General features: G+C 37.9%; 1 long non-coding RNA gene across 1 annotated transcript; it reads right to left on the reverse strand.

Moving 5' to 3' along the window:
• LOC110267482 lies at positions 4,245-4,697 on the reverse strand. Its single transcript, XR_002355194.1, has 2 exons — positions 4,450-4,697; positions 4,245-4,358 (listed from the first exon to the last, which is right to left on the reverse strand). It is a non-coding gene; the product is annotated as an uncharacterized LOC110267482 (long non-coding RNA).

Here is a 12,950-nt window from a genome sequence, read left to right on the forward strand (position 1 = left end):
CAATTCAATCATCAAACATATTAATAAAACAACCAAAATATATCTAAATACTAAACTTATTCATCACATTCTAAAAACATAAACTTAAGCCTTTCTTTCATCACATCATGGCAGGGATAGTAGATTTTGATTTGTTTGAATCTGCATAAAAAAATCGAAGGTTAAACAATTTGAAACACTCAATCCATGTTTCTTTTGGCTACTACATTATTAAAAAACGAACAGAGGAATATATATGAGGCACAATCACCAGATATTTCTATGTAATTAAAAAAATCACAGAAATTACAAGATAATTAATGACAAAATACTTCAAAGTAAATGAAATCTAAGGCTAACTTACCAGAAGAAAGAGCGGTCAACGGAGAAATAGATATTGCTAGACGCTACGATGGAGACCGGACTGCCTTTGTCAAAGACAAAGACGAAGACGATGATGGGAACAATGTCTCTGCCATAGACGAAGATGGCGATGGCGAAGAACGATTGTGCCTCTGCCAAAGATGAACACGACAATGACGAAGAGTGCCTCTTCTGAAGACGAAGACGTCGACTGCGAAGAACGCTTCTGCCTTTGTCGAAGACAATAGCAACGCTTCAAGCTCCTCGGGGTGACCTTGAAAGTGAGACGTGGAAGCCGTGAGAGGGGACGAGGCTCGCAATGATGCAGACGGCAGTGAGAATGGAGAAAGGTGGTGAAGAGGAGAAGAGGAACTGAGAGGGACCGAGAAGGAGAGGCCGAGAGGGAGAAGATCTAAGTTTTGAGAGGAGAGTGAGTAATGAAGGCTGAGAGAATAGAAGGGTATGGCTTAGGGTTTCTCATAATATATATATATATATAGGGGTATGGCTTAGGATTTCTCTTATATTTGGGTATTACACGGGTCCAGCTCCCCGTCCCCGCCCTCCGAGGGTAAAAAATCTCCTCCAAATCTGTCCCCCGGCAGGTAAATTTTCGCGAATACTCGGCCCACCGAAAAAAATTGGCCTGCCTAGAGCCTGCAACCTGCCTTGTATTTGGCTTGTTCTGGCCTGACTTGTTATAATAGGCACATATTTAGATTCTTGTAAAAGTCTTAATATATTAATAGGCGAGTCCCAAATTCACTAATTAACCTTATTGGTCTATCAAACCTGTATGAGCTAATTGATATTTTTATTAATTATAATTAGAATTTATATTTTGTTTTCACAACCTTGAGGCAATATTGTCGTTAAAGAAAATGTAATGTAAAGAATAAAAAGTAGCCTAGAACTCAATTAGAATAGTTTCACTTGTAATTGATCTATATAAATAGATATAGTAAGAATGTAATGATAATGAATGATTTTAGTGATTGATTTCTTTTCTATTTGACCCTAACTGGGATTCTCTCTACTCTCTTTTTTTTCTATTGGTCCTTAATTGAAATTTTTTTTATTCTATCCATATCTCTTAAATCTTTTTCCTCAAGGTTATAAATTTATTTTTTATATTTTTAGAAAGAAAAATATATTTATTTAAAAAGATAACATGTTTTTCACTCAACAACTTATTTCAGCTCCGACCTTAAGCAATGGTATTATTCATACTTATGTCCAAATATATAGCGCAGCCCAGAATATACTTGGTAACAACTCTCCAATTGAGTCATTCTCTACAAACTCGACTCAACAGTATTAATCAAGTTCGTGTGGCCTTGCCAACATAGGTTGGACTGATATATATATACTATCCCTGTATCTTATATATGCTCTGACTTGGAGAATATGTTAGATGCTCTCCCTACTACTTCGGCAATCACCATTAAGATAATAATCAATCCAAATATGAGATAACTTTTCACTCAGTAAGGGAATAACATGTAATCTGTAAAATTCGGTTAATTAATGACTAATTAACCCATAAATTAGAATTTTTTCTAGAAAGCCAAAAATGTGATTTTTATGTCTTAATATGATAGAGAGATTGAAATGAGAATTTTGATACCACTTTTATAGAAATCATCCCAAGATTGGACCGAACAGACTAAACCGGACCAATCGAACCCATATTGGGCCCTTGGCCCAACCAAACTAAACCAAAATCCCCTATTCAGCACTCTCTCTCCTCCCTTAAACCCCAAACACGTTAAGTAGCCATGGAAGGGAAGAAAACTCTTCCAAAAATATAAACCCTTGCTTGATCTTCAAATTACCATAACTTTTGATCCGGAGCTCCGATTGCCGCCCGTTTGTGGCCACGCGTTCACCACGACGAGCTCTATAAAATTCACTATTTTGTTCTTGAGGTAAGCCACGATTTTAGTCCAGCTTTTTCAGCCTTAAATTCGAATTTTATGGAAAAAAGTGTTGAGATTTTGGACTCTTTGATGTTATAGGATCCAACTAGCTTGAAGGAGAACATTAATCTTGTCTCTTTGATCCTTGGGTGTGGTAAGATTCTCAACCCACTATAAGAAAAAGCAATATTTGTAACAAAAAAATTGTTACAAAATATCGAAATTTTGAAACAAAAGTTTTTTGTAACAAAAAAAGGGGCCGTTGCAGTATGTCCCGTTACAAAAAGTTTTTGTAACAAAAAATGGAACTGTTACAATTCAATATGATATTTTGTAACAAAATTTTCTGATACAAAAAATCAGAAGCTGTTACAAAAGTGGTAACAAATTTTGATTTTCAAGGTATTTTTGGTGACAATCTATTTTTTCCTATCATAAAATTTTGTTACAAAATGTAACATGATTTTGTAACGTTTTTTTCTTTAGTTGCAAAAGAAAATTAATTATTTTGTAATAATTTTTTTAATACAAATTGCATACATAATTTACTAAATTATTTTTTAAGAAGCAAGTTTATATCTGTATAATATGCAAAAACATACATAATTCAAATAAGATCCTTTTAGCTAAAATTGTTTAAAAAAAAAATTAACATTAGTGAGTACATTGATTAGTTCTACAAGTTATATGTCTTGCATAAGTTCAACAAAAATTAAAAGTTCTAACATAGATTAGTGTCTTTATAAATCAAAATATTCTTGAGCCCTTAAGGTAGCATGTGGATGGTCACCATTTCAGTACTCCTGTAAATAAGAAAAACCGAAATAAAAAATTAGAAACAAGATATAACACTAATTATAATTTTTTCCATTAAGTTTTATCCATAATACTCCATATTACCTCTCTCTTTGCACATGTCCACCCTAGCGACCACCCTGGCACCACGAATTGCTGAAAATTGTTTAATGTAACAACGGCCTGCAGTAGACTCAATTGTGTTTTAGCAAGATCAAGCTTCTAACAGAACAAAAATAAATGAAATCATTTCAAAACCATGTATAATTCTAAAAGAATATACTTATAACATAATCATCTAGTGTCCAGCTTAATATCCCATCTGATTGTAATATTTCCATTTGGATCAAACACATAATATGCTTCTAAAAGACAAAATGTCGAATCGAAAAGCAAACTTTACTAGAAGTAATCATTGAACCTTAAGTCTTCACATCACATACTAACATTGAATCAATAAAGTGAAAATAGTTATCAAAAGGCATACAAAAATAGCATACAACTTCACTTTTACATACTTAATTTCCACGGAATGGTTTCAACCTTCACATGTAAGATACTGTATTAGTAAGGGCATTCATATATGAATTAATGAATTTAAAGCTGAAGTTAGTACCATAGTTACTGAGTCAACTGTTGATCCAAAATAAAGTCACTTTTAAAATATATTTTCATAAGAACTCGGACAGAACTTCCCTTTACAATTTGACTTCACCCTTACAAGCTTTCTCACTTTCATAATTTCTCAAGTCAACAACCAAACCAAGACATAAACATAACCAGAGATCCCAGCATCAATCACAGCCTCAATTTATAAGACTCGATTCATATTTCTAATTCAACAAGTAACACCAAATTTATCTTTATTCACAATCATAATACAATCAGCAGCAACGACAACAATATCATCATCACTAACAAAATCACAATTAACAAATACACATATAGCTCATCTGAGAACCCAATTCTTTACAGCACCATCAAATACCAAAAATCAATTTTAGCATATTCAAACATAGTCACATTCACTAACAATTTTCAACTTCATCAATTCTCATTAATTGATCATCATTTATAAATTATTTGCAATTACTCAATATGCTTCTTAGCATTCTTAAATTAAAAACTCTTAATTTTAAAACGAATCCCCTACATCCGTCAGTCGAAACCACAGAATTTAAACGTGACAATCCCCTTTCTTTTTAATCCATGGCAGCAGCAACTTTAGCAATTCCATAGCGGCACAATCATCAACACTCAAGACAGCTCCAGCAGAAAAATAGGAGGAGCAAAATGGCCGTGCTAAAACAGAGACATGCTATTGAAATTAAAACAAGAATGTGACCAAGAAATAACAATAGAACAAAACAAAGGTAAAATCATAGTAGCAAACCCTAATAGAAGAGAGGCGAAATTTGAGGAGTAACAGTGGCACTGGTGGCTCTGGAAGCTGTTGTTAGTGACCACTCAGAGGGCGGCACAGGTCAAAACAAAACCAAATAGAGCGGCAGTAAGAGCGGCGGCCATGGGTGACGGCGACGCGGGATCCATCACCGCGACCGTGAAGTATGACAGCACCGTCTTCCCTCTATCAACGGCGTTCTTCTCTCCGTCGGCCTTCCTCCATCCACGGCCTTCCTCACGGCGGCGGCAGAAGCTTCATCAACGGTGACTTGGCAGCGGCTTGAACGGCGAACAGCGGTGACTGGGTGACATTGGCTCCGACGGCGCACGGGTCTCCTTCCTCCTCCTCTCTTCAATCGCGTTACTTCCTCTCTCCACGGTGACAACGCTTGCGGCAGTTCGATGGCAGACCGGCAGCAAGGCGCGGCTCCACGGAGTGGCGATGCGTGTGACGGCGGCGAGGCAGTAGCCCTCCACCTTCTCCTCTGTTCTCTCGGATCCCTCTCTTTCTCGTTCTCTCTTCTCCGCTGTAAGGGGTATATGTGTTGAAGGCTGTTATGCGAAGCTGAAAGAGGGGTTTTAGGGTTAGGTTTCTCAATTTGAGAATTAGTTTCTGATTTTTAATTTGGGAATTAGGATTAGAAATTAGGAATTTTATAAAAGAATAAAGGATAGATATGAATAGATATTTTGATAAAATTAAAGAGTAGAATAATTTTAAAATCAAATATGATTTTATAAAAGAATAAAGGATAGATATGAAAATTTGACTTAAATATTTTTAGTAAAATAAATTTTTGAATATAAAATCTTAAATAAATATAATAAATAATTATATAAATTTTTAAAAATTTGAAGTCTAACATTTAATATGTTGAAACAAAATTTTTTATTAGTTACAAAAAATCTTTGAATTTTGTGACAAATAAATAACTTGTTACAAAAATATAGTATTTTGTGATAAATTAATTTTTTGTTACAAAATATTTAGAGCTTTTGAAACAAATAGATATTTTGTTACAAAATGTTATGAATTTTTGCAACAATATAATCTTTTGTTACAAAACATTATAACATTTTGCAACAAAACAACGATTTGATATGAAAGCCAATATAATTTGTAACAAAAGAAATCACGTTGTAACAATAATTAATTATTGTTACGAAAAAATTATAATTTGTAATAATTTTAAATTTGATACAAATTTTTTGTTACAAATGTTCCATTTTCTTGTAGTGACCCTAGTGGATTTGTGAGTTTATGATGTTTGGGTATTGAGTTGTTGTGTTTGAATATGATAATTGTGTCTTAGGTAGTGTGTATGTGAATATTAAAACTTGATTGAGATTTTGGACAGCTTCGAAAAGGGCTTTGGTGTGCTAAAAATCTGTTCTTGAAGGTGTTGAAGCCTTGAGAGCTTGTGGAAAAGTGATTTGAAAGTGCTCCGGGTTGAGCAAAAAAATCGGCTAAGGTATGGTCTCGGTTTCCTATATCTAAAATATAATGTGGTGTGAAAGCTTAGGGTAGAGGCCCTAAGATAGGAATTGAATCGTTGATGTTGTTGAATGGTTGAGATATATCGTGTGGTCATATATGTGATCATGAATATTGATGTTTTGATGGTATGATGCATGAGTGATATGTATGTTTTGATATATGCTTGATGATTGATTGAGGTTGAATTGTGGGTGGAACCATGTTGATGGTGAGGGTGATATTGATTATATGTAATGATGGTTGATTGGAAATGTTGTTGTTGGAAATTGGGATGAGGAAAGATATATGACATGATAATGTGTTTGAAATTGAGTTATTTGATTGAGTTGGGTTAAAATGTGGGATGGTGGTTTGTGAATTTGATAAAAACATTGATGTATGAGTTGAGGAGGCTTGAGGTTGATTTTTGGTATGTTTTGGTTGGTTTTGAAAAGGGTTGAAATTGGTTTATTTTGAAAATGGTACTTTGTGGTTTTATATGAAAATGTGGGTTTTAGGCATACTTTGATGGAGCATAACTTGGGCTCCGGATCCCCGATTTGTGCCAAACTTATTTAGAAATGGAATTGGATCCGGGATGTCTATGTCGTTCGAAGAACGGGTGAAAAATGATTTGAAACGGAGGAGTTATGCTCGTCGGAAGATTGGGGTTTGAAACTGTAAATTCTGCAGCTTTTTTTTTAACTTAGTAAAATTTTTGGCATAACGCACTCCCACACGTGCGCCTAGTCTATGCGTACGCGTCGATGTGCTGATTCAATTGCCCAGCCAAGTTTCCCAAGAGTTGTGCGGGAATTGCGCTGGTTTCGTGCGTGTGGCACAAAACGCACCCACGCATACGCGTGGTTGACGCGCAGGCGTCACCTGATTTTCATCCCATCCACGCGTGTGCGTGGGCGACGCATACGCGTCACTTTATCTTTTGGCTTTCCACGCGTGCACGTCGGCGACGCGCACGCGTGACCCTGTTTTCACCACAAGGTTGATTTTTTTGAGTTTTTAAAGCCAAATTTCATACTTCTAAGCATCTGATCTCACTCCTTATGTCTTAAATCATTATGATATGCCTGGCAATGGGAAGGAGCTAGGAAATGTGGTAACTTGTGAATGAAAAAAGGGGAGAATTAATGATCAATGATGATCGAAGATGATTGTATGAGATACGGAGGATGGTGGTGGAAGTGCATTATATGCCATGAGCCGAAGGGCTATAATTGTTAATAAATTGGCTGGTTATGGATTGAATTATGAGCAGGATGGCTGAGTTATTGCCGAATTAAGGCTGAGCCATTATTGAATTATGGCCGAGTATGATTGCATATATGCTTATTGAATGAAATGAGAATGTTGCACTTCCACTATCTGAGATACGAGTTTCCCTAGGAGAAAGTAGTGGCTAGCCACCACGTGCTCCAAGTGGAGACTCGATACTCTACTGACCCTATGTCGTAAGTGTGGCTGGACACTGTGAAATTTCTGGATGAGTTCGCCCCCGTGAATATACAATGGTGAGGGTGTTGGATATGAATTATGATTTATGTTGTGGATAACTCGAGTTGGGGATGCACGACAGAGGGACAGTCCAATGGTTAGCTACCAGGACTTGTCGGGTTGGCTTTATAACTGACAGATGAGACTCATCAGCCATTAGGACAGGCATACATCATATGGATATTATGTGAATTGTTTGGAATTGCCTAATTGACTGCATATTACTTGCTAATTGTCTAAATGCCATATCTGTTTCCTATTTGTATATCTCCTTGTCTGATATAAATGTGTTTGCTATATTATATTGCTGGTGGTGGTTGGGAGGCCTGAAGGATTTAGAAAGGGAAGCATTAGTTAGACTGAAGGTCTTTAGTTAATTGCCATTTATGGTTTAGTCTATTTATAAGCTTTGATTATCTGTTGGAAGTTCTAGGATTGCCTTCGGCTTTCCCAGGACATTACATGTTAGATATGTGGGCACTGTTACCATACTGAGAACCTCCGATTCTCACCCATGCGGGTTTTGTGATTTTCAGATGCAGGTCATGAGGCTCCTCGCTGAGGCATGCTGGAGACTTTTGGATTTGCGAAGATCCTTGATTCTCGGGGCTTTACTTTGGTTTTATGTTTTGCTTAGAGGTTATGTTGGAGAACAGGTTTTGTAATTCGTCTTTTGGGTTCCTTACTTTACATATACATGTATATACTATTATGCTCGGACCGGTTATCTTTGCAACCGGATCTTGAGTTTTTGATATTCGTGTTTTTGGCACTCTTTTGTATATATATATATATATATATATATATATATATATACTCGCGTTAGCTTATCCTTTATCCATTGCATTATGTTATCGATCGGAGTGTTGCGCTTTTCAATTTAACGATTTTGTTTTACCCCTTTTTCTTCAAAGACTCCTAGTTATAAAATTTATTCACAATACTACGTATAGTAAATTTTATTTTTGAGGTCGTAATACCTTGCCATCTCTGTTTTATGACTTAAGCATAAGACTTTGTATGGTAGGGTGTTACATTATGGTATCAGAGCAGTTCGTTCCTGTAGAGCCTGAGGGACGAACTGACTATGCTTCTGCACATTATCTGTATGTGTGTTTATGTGCTATTAGAATATCTAACTGATATACCTGGCATAAACGTTCATGAGCATGCATTTGGGACTTTGAAGCACTAAACTTTCGATATTAAGACTGATCAACTTGATATCGATTGTTTCATGTGTATAGGAACCAGATGGCGCCTCGTGGACGCGGTCGAGGTCGTGAGAGAGGTTGTACTAGTGCTCGGGGGCCGGGGATCAACCCAAATGACCCGGTAAACTTTATGACGGCGTTCGAGAATATGGCTGCTGTTATACATGCCACTGCGGAGGCTCTTGGGCAACAGATGAAAAACCATGGCAATGACGGAAGTGAAACTCAGGGCCCGATGACACTGGTAACCTTCTTGAAGGTTAATCCACCTAAGTTCAAGGGAACCACTAACCTGACTGAAGCCGATACCTGGTTTCAGGCTATGGAGCAAGCACTACAAGCGCAGATGGTGCCTGAGTGGCAGTGTGTTGAATTTGCTACCTATCTGCTCACTGGAGAAGCATCGCATTGGTAGCAAGGAGTCCAACGCTTCCTGTAGCAGGGTAATGACCCTATCACCTGGGATGCCTTTCAGGATGAGTTCTATAAAAAGTACTTTCCAAATTCTAGCAGGACGGCCAAGGAACTCGAGTTACTGCAGCTGAAGCAGGGTGCTATGTCCGTATTTGAGTATACTGACAAGTTTGAGGAACTGTTCAGCTTTTCCCGTATGTGTCTGGGAGCTTCGGGAGACTTTGAGGAATGGAAGTGGATTAAGTATGAAGGAGGACTCCGGAGTGATATCTTCAACTCAGTGGGGCCAATGGAGATCAGAACTTTCTTAGAGTTGGTGAACAAGAGTAGGTTGGCTGAAGAGTGTGTGAAGAAGGTAGCTACAGAGAGAGGAAGTCATAGGGGACCATTCCCACAGAATTAAGGGAAGAGCTTTGCTCCTAGAGGTCTGCCTTTCAAGTAAGGAGGTTCTGGATCACACCAGACTCAGAGTCAGAACAATTTCAGGAGGCCCAACAATAACAACTCCCAGGGGAGGCGATTTGGAAAGAAGTCTCAGAACGAGCAAGCTTGTGGTAGGTGCAGAACTCACCATCCGGGAACCCCGTGCAAGGCCGGATGGGCTTGAGCTATAATTGTGGTAAGGCAGGACATAAAGCCGTAAACTGTCCAGAGAAGCAGAAGTAAGGTCCAAGGAGAGCACAGCAGCCTGGTCGGGTATTCACCACCTCAGCTATAGATGCTGAGGGATCTGAGACACTTATCCAAGGTAACTATGAAATGGCTGGTCAAATTTTAAATGCTTTATTTGATTTGGGAGCAACATATTCATTCATTGCATTCAAAAAATCTAGTGAGCTAGGATTGAAGATTGTAGTTTTAGGTTTTGACCTAAAGGTGTATAATGCTACCTATGAAGCCATGGTAACTAGGCTAGGATGTCTACAAGTTTCATTTAGGGTCAAGCAACATGATTTTGTCCATGATTTAATCTGCTTACCGATGATCGGTCTTGATCTTATCTTGGGACTGGACTGGTTAGCTAAGAACCATGTCCTGCTCGACTGTTCTGCAAAATCGGTGTACTTTATGCCGAAAGATACAGATGGAACAGTTGTATTGAATAGTTATTACTTGAATTCAACGATGGAGAATTGTTCAGGGACTGAATGTTAGGGTATCTTGTTGCTAACCGCGGGTGTTTCGGGTGATGATCAAAGATTGGAGCAAATTCCAGTTGTGTGTGAGTTTTCGGAGGTGTTTCTCGACGATACTGATGAATTTCCAGCTAACCGAGAGGTTGAGTTTGCTATTGAGTTGGTGCCTGGGGCTGGATGATAAACCCTAATTTTGTGGTTTATATTGTGTAGAATTTGAGGGGTTTTGTCAATATTTTCCACACTTATTCACAAGAATTACATGGTTTTGTGTTCTCTTCCTAATATTGCTTCATGATGGAAAACATGCTTCTTTTGCCTTAAAATTGCCATATTTTGATCCTCTTTTATTACCATTCGATACCATGATGTGTTTGTTGAGTAATTTCAGAGTTTATAGGGCAAGAATGGCCTAGAAGAGAGAAATAAAGCATGCAAAAGTGGAAGGAACATGAAGAATTGAATTTTGGGAATTCAGCATCGACGCGCACGGGCACCTCACGCGCACGCGTGGGTGCGGAAAGTTGGGAATGGCGCGCGTAGATTGGTGCATCCACGTGGATTGGTGAAACTTTCATCGACGCGCACGCGTGGTTTGCGAAATTCAATCGACGCGCACGCGTGCGTGGCGCGTACGCGTGACAAGCTGCACGTGACCTCATTAAAGGAAATCGTGCCTGGCAATTTCTGAGGCTCAACAGGCCCAAATTCAAGCTGGTTCTGCATGGAAAAGACCCAAGAATTCTAGAGAAAAAGGGGGGGGATCATTCATTAGACACTTAGACACAATTTTAGCGTGTTTTTTTGGTTTTTGGTTCTTCTAGAGAGAGAAACCCTTGTTCCTCTCTAGATTTTGTCTAGATCTTGTGTTAGATTTATATTTTCTTGTCAATTGTCATTTTCTACCCATTTTGTGAATCTTGTGGATCTTGAATTGTTGATGTTACATTGATGATTTCCATGATTAATAGTGTTGTTTGAGTGATTTTCTATTGATAATTGTTAGTGAGTACTTTTTAATTTCAATTTAATTGCATTTTGAATGTCTTTTAGTAATGCTTACCATGTGTTTGATGAAATATTTCCTTTAATTATGGAGTAGTTTTCTTTACTCTTGGCCTAGACTAAGGGAATCGGGTAAACTTGAGTCATTGGGTCTAATTGGTTTGGTGATTTGAGAATTCTTAGTGGTCAAATTGATACCCATTGACACTAACCTACTACTAAGTCAATTGGTAGTTGGATTGGGACTTATGAGTTGAGATTGATCAAGCCACTTGACCTACCTCAAGCTTAGGAGTAAATATTATGTACTTAAAGCTCTTGGAGGTAGACCTAGTGAGTTTGGTTCCTCATAGTTGTCAAGATATGGTTATTAGACAAGGATGGTGATCTCAAATTCCCATGCCTAGCCAAGAGTTGCTTTTATTATTCATATTTGAAAATCAAAAATTCTAATTGCTTTGTCTTAGTTATAGTTACTTATTTAATTTTAGAGTAAAATTATAGTGGATGTTCTCTTATTAGTTTGGATTTGCCCATACCTTTCTTTAGTTACTTGAGTTAGTTTCTTGCACTTTAAGATTTCTTACTTGTTAAGTCTCTTAGTTTAATTTATTGCTCATGATTTGCAACCCTGGAATTCTAACCAATGTTGATGCACATGTTTGCCTATTCCTTGTGAGACGACCCGAGGTTTGAATACTTCGGTTACTTTTATTGGGGTTGAACTTGTGACAACCAATTCCTTAAAATTTGATTCGAGGATTATTTGTTGGTTGAGAGCTATACTTGCAACGTGAACATTTTGTGAAATTCTTACCGACGGTAGTCTCCACATCAAATTTTTGGCGCCGTTGCCAGGGAATGGTTGCAACGTATGCCTTGATATTGGTTATGTGAATATGTGAATATTGTAGATAGTTTACTTGCTTTCAATACTTAGTTGTAGTTTCGATTTCTTTTGTACATGTGCTATGACTCCCAAGTTTGATGACTCGGTCTCAACCGAATTCTAGCGTAGCTGAGTTTGACCCTGAGATTGAAAGAACTTTTTTTATACACTCGGTAAGCTAGACGGCGGTTGGACTATACGGCTAGTACTTCGGCCTCTCTTGAGAAGTATACCGAATCACTAGACGGTACCGAGAGTGACTTGGAGTCCGCTACTTCCTATTCGTCTATTGGCACTGCTAATACATCTTTGCATCCCACAGGTGAACCATATATGGCAGAGCCACGCCGGATCACTTTGCATGAACAAGGGGCTTCGGATATCATACTTCAACCTTTGCAAGCAAGGTATCCCAACCTTGATCCAAACTTTGAGTTGAAGAATAGCTTGATAAATCTACTTCCCAAGTATCATGGGCTTCCGAGTCAAGACCCCATCTGACATCTAAGAGATTTTCAAGTTGCTTGTTCTACGGTTCGAAGGCATGAAGCCGATGAGGTGGCTATTATGGTTTTTTCCTTCCCCTTCTCTCTTGAGAGGCAAGCAAAAATATGGTTTTATTCGCAACCGGATGAGATTGTGACCAATTGGGATTTCTTGAGAAGAGAGTTTCTAGACAAGTTCTTTCCGCCGGAGAAGACCGACTACATCTGGATGGAGATCTCAGGTATAATACAAAAGGACCAAGAGAGTTTGTATGAGTATTGGACTCGGTTCAAGAGGCTATTAGAATCTTGTCCACACCATGGATTGGATACTCACTTGCTCATTAGTTACTTCACC

This window comes from Arachis ipaensis, chromosome B10, assembly GCF_000816755.2.
Source record: "Arachis ipaensis cultivar K30076 chromosome B10, Araip1.1, whole genome shotgun sequence".
Lineage (NCBI taxonomy): Eukaryota > Viridiplantae > Streptophyta > Magnoliopsida > Fabales > Fabaceae > Arachis > Arachis ipaensis.